Genomic DNA, 5,180 nt, shown 5'->3' with positions numbered 1-5,180 from the left:
TGCAGGTCTGTCTGTCTGTCTGCCTGTCTGCGTGTGTGTGTGTGTGCACAAGTCCTGTTTGCCTTGGATAAGGAGCCCGCTTGGTCATGTGGCTTATGTATCATTGACTCTGTGGGTCACGGAAAAGACCCAAACCCGCCCCCTCCGCCATGCACGCACGCAGGCACGCACGCACACGCACGCAGACACACACACACGCAAAACCACTCCGTTACCCTGTTGCCCCCTCTCTTCCTTCAGCTGGAGAGTCCATGCCGTGTGTGTGTGTGTGTGTGTGTGCGTGTGTGTGTGTGTGTCTGTGTGTTGTGAGGAATTTAGTAAAAAGGGGGGGGGGTTGTGCAGTGACGGGGGGGGGTGCAGGGGTTGCGGGGGGTCGGGAGGGGGCGGGGGTCCAGGTTTACAGCGATACCCAAACAGATGCTCTTGTTGAAAGCTGTTCGAATCTTCCAACGCGGCCCCCTTTGCCAGGGATCCCGGAATCAAAATACCGGCTGGAAGGAAGGGGGGAGGGCGGCGGAGGGGAGGGAAGGTAAGAGATGACAGAAAGAAAAGGGGGGGAAAAAAATAAAAAAAAAATAATAAATACTAACCTTCATGTTTTCCTGCTTTTGTGCCGCGCGGACCTTCCCCCCCCCCGCTATTCTTATTCTCAACGAGAACGGCGTCAATCATTTGGCGGCGTTTGAAGTTGGCCCTCGGTGACACCGGGCCTCGCGGCCCGTCTGACCCCGTCGCTCGCCCCCCCCCCCCCCTAGCCACTTCGTCATTTGTTTTATTCTGTTGCAAAAGATTTGATTCCCGCGGCGGGCGAACAAAGATCCCGGAGGAACCAACACCCTTGGCTGCCACAAAATACACTGATTTATTTATTTTTTCATTTGTTTGTCGGACAATAAACAGGAAAGCTTGCGTTTCTCGCCTTGAATTGTGAGAGCTATGGGCGAGTACTGGAACTGCAACAAGTTTTGCTTATCGCCTTTGCCAACGCCTAACATCAAGGCGACAACTTTCTACGCCCCCTCCCCCGTCATTCCGGGATCACTAACGCAGTGATATTTCATAGATAAAAGTACATACAAATTAAGTCACTTTCCACACCCCACCTTGTTGTATTGAATTTGCTGATTTATTAATTTTTTTTGCCGGTCATCATCAACGCTACGGATGGTTTGGTAGAACGTGATGCGCAACAATATTCACTGCAATCAAATGCATTTTGGCCCTCACGAAAAATACAATTCTCAGTTGCTTTATATTTTACCCGGAGAAGCATTAAAACGGGGGTAAAATGGGGAGTAACGATCGCGTGTGGGTTTCATCAAGCCCCCGTTAGGTTCACAAAGTGAAGTTGCCGGTTCCCGCAGGTCCCACGGAGCCGAGTCCCGGTAGAGACACGGTGACACGTGATGGATGAGCGGCGCTGAAACACCAAAGCCCCCCCCTCCCTGGACGGCTTCACAAGCCCCTCTCTATGTGTTGTCACTAAACAGTCACTTTACTGGCGCGGATCTGAGTAGAGGGGGCCTCGTGACCCCGCAGGGCTCGAGATCTCCGCTTCACACAGCCCGGCCATTGTCCCCCCAAAGTCCCGTGTCCCCGGGGGGCACTGCGTCCGTGACACCCACTCGAGGTCCAACAACAGGAGCGCCTTCCATTTTTACTCGGAGCACTTGAAGCCCTCACTTTTCGTGGAGTAATCCTCTCGCTTCGGGGGTGGCCCCGCCTGGGGGGGCGGCCGGTGCTTATCCCAGCCTGGCTCTTTATTTAGCCTAAAGATAATTTGTACAAGTGCCTGTAAAGGAATCTGTTCACAGCGTTCCGTGAACAGTCACAAGAAAGACGGTAGCAGCCTTTCCTCATCTGTGCACGGATTAACACTGGAAAATAGAGCACGATCGGTAGTGAGAAAGACGTCGAGTGATTTGAAATTGCACACCCCTGACCTGCGCCGTTAATTTATATGAGCCGACCATCGGCGCCGCTTTCCGGATCTTACCGGAGACCGGGACGCTGTGTCTGTCTGCGCTAATTGACAGTATTGGTTTTATCACATCACATTTAACTGCATTTCTCTGCATTAAAACCTCCCCCGGTGTGGACGAGAGAGCGCTTGAGCTATCGTACAGTTGGCAATAAGGGCTCAAACATTTGCACTCTATTACGTTTAATTATCTTAGCTTGAAGCAAAGCCCATAATGAGAGCGTAACAGATGGCGCTTCCTCGGAGTGCATCGGAGGGCTGTGCACTGTGACGTGGGCTCCAGCCGGCGGAGGTCCCTGTTTTAGCCTCCGTCGGGGATGTGCCATGAGTCATGGTGGACGAGCGAGACAACCACATCTGCCCTGACACAGGAAACACTCGGCTGTTTACAGGAAGCCCCCCCCCCCCCCCCCCCCGCCCCGATAAAATAATTCTGTGTGTGTGTGTGTGTGTGTGTGCGTGTGCGTGTGCGTGTCTGAGATCGGCAACCGACCACGACCTTGAAGAATGAGGCTTCTTCCTGATTCCGGAGGTTTTTTTTTTTTTTTTTTACTATTACCACTTTGTGTTGGAATGCCGTGTTTTCGAAGGCTAATCATAGAAGGGAATAGTTTTCTGTCACCGGAATGAAGGAAAAGGGCCCTTCGCAAATCCCCGGTGAAACCCTTTTGTCAACAGGTGGTCTGTCACCACCGCAAAATTATCCCACCAATCTGATGGAAGATTTGTGCTTGCTTACAACTCACCATTAATGTTTTTCCTGTTTATCGTCCGCTTCTATATAAAGAGCCTGATTCCTTAAATGTTTATGAAGCGTGCGGATGTTTACTGTATTGTGTGTTTATTTTTTTTTTTCCATGATTGAATCAACAGAAGCGGATAGATTGTGTTGTGCGTTGTTGTTGTTGTTGTTGTTGTTGTTGTTGTTGTGCAAAAAAATGTTTCCGCCCTCCACACTTCAGCATCCGCTCCCATTTTCGAAAACCCGTTTGAGTCACACGCCTCCGTGGAAAAACAAGTCGGAGCGGGACAGGCCCGGTCGACCGCTGGAGACCAAAAATGTCGGATGTCTGGACGTGAGGCTCCCGGCCTCGGCTGCGCACGGCCCGGGCTTATCCGGCGGCGAGATGGAAGAGGCGCGACGTCCTCATTAGCGCTCATTAAACGCCCGCCTCTCCCCGAAGAGACGTGAGGGATCTGGGCGCCGCGCCCCGTCCCCGACATCTCACCACATCCTTTATGCGAACGCGGGCATCCCTCCCCTCTCCCCGGCGCGTCTGTGTTTCATATCGCACAACGTCAATAATCAGAGGACCGGCGGATTAGCTAATCTGCCTTTAATCGTGTCGTTATCAGGAGGGCGTCGGTTGAACTGAAAAAATGTTTGGGCCCCCTAAAGCCCGCCCCAAAAAAAAGATATAGGAGCAGTTCTCTGCGCCGTTTGACCGTGGTCCTCTCATAATGCCCCCCCTCCCGCTTATCACACTTACATTATTTTTCCAGATTGTCGCCCTTTACACCCAGAGCCTTTGTTCCGCCGAAGATCCCAGAACCCGGAAACAAAAGAAGGTTTGAGGCGTTCCAAAATTCCAGCAAGGTTTATTTTTTGTTTTTTTTAATACACTAATACTTCACGAACATTGCCAAAGCGGGGCCATTCTGATGTGATATTTTGTAGAAAACCCAGCTAAACCGAAACCGAAAAGATCGCGGCGCCGCGTGAGAGCCTCCGGCATGGGTCTCAATTTGAATTTTGCATCTACAATCAACCTCAGAAGGTCCTCCATCCCGGGACACAAAGTGGCCCTCGTGTACCAGTGAGATGCAAAGACGGCAATTTAAGGTTTTACAAGGTCCAGATAAAAGTTAAACTCTTCGCAAAGACACTTTTATAAATGATAATAATCCTGTCAGGTAACATCCACTTTCGGTGATTTGCAGCGGTGGGACCACAGTTCTTCCCTGTGATGTGGCACCTGCGGGACTTCCATCCAATAAATCCACATCACAGAAGTTTTTTGAGCCGGCGAGGCTCAGATTGCCGTCCCGTCCATGTGCTGCTCTGCGGCGGCGGCGCGATTCAACTCACAGAGAATGTATAAAACACACTCCGCCGCCCTCATGAGCCTGTCAAACCCCAGATTCTCCACAGATATTGCGAGACAACAAATGAAGGACGGCTTTTGAATTCTTCTATTCTCCCGGGCCGTCTAATCAGATATAAAAATCTTTTTTCTTTTTTTTTTTCCCCGTGGGGTTTGGGATTTTTCTTTTTTTTTCCTTTTCGTTGTTGTTTTTTTTTTTTTTTTTTTCATCCCTCCAGGTGGCAGGTGATACAAGCCACGAACCTGGAGGTTTCAATGGCGGTGTTGAATGTCTGCTCAGCGTCAGGTGCCCCGGCGCACCGTCTGAAGCTTCACTCCTCACCCTCAACTCTGCAGGACTTCCAGGGTGTGTGAGGCTTGGCGGCCGGAGGATCGGTGGCGGCGCGCCAGCTTCTCCCATGCCCCCGCGCACTTAAAAAAAAAAAACACCTATCATCTGCTCCACGAGCACGCCACTTTGCAGGAGGCTTTTCCCCCCGTTCCGGGGTCCCGGTGGGCGGGGGGGGGGGGGACGACAGCGTTGGTCATCCACGGTTCCTTCATTGTAGCTGAAGATCAAACGGAGTCAAAACAAATTAAGCGGTCGGAGGGAAGTAGCCAAAACGGATAGCTGCCGCTCTTCCTCCTCAATATTGTTTGCAGCTTATCGGAGTTAGGATCAGCTCGCGCCGCGGCACGTTTAGTTTAGTAACGGACTGCTTGTTTCTTATGGCTGCTGGGGGTTTCAGGCGGAATGCATGCTCCAGCTTGGTCCTCCCTGTCGCACGGTGCGGTAGGACGAGGAAACGGGACTCGTCAGATGAAAGATGAGAGATAAAAGACTGTTGTTTTTCTTTTCTTGGAGGGAAAAGACGGCGAAGACGCTCCGGAGCCCCGCTCAATGGGCCCTTTCACCATTCTTTGCCCGTGTTTTTTCTCTCTTTCGTACAAAATCCCGGGAAGTACAAAGGACAAAAACATGATTGTATAACTTATATTAACTTGTATTTCTTATATAACTTATAAAAAATATTTCTGGGATAAATAAAATGATTGACGATTAATGAAGAACCTACCTGGGAACCAACTGCGAACACTGTGATCCTGCAAGCCTT

This window comes from Zeus faber (genome assembly GCF_960531495.2).
Source record: "Zeus faber genome assembly, chromosome: 10".
NCBI classification, from domain to species: domain Eukaryota; kingdom Metazoa; phylum Chordata; class Actinopteri; order Zeiformes; family Zeidae; genus Zeus; species Zeus faber.
The sequence above is the reverse complement of the archived record's forward strand: the minus strand, read 5'-3'. Positions refer to the sequence as shown.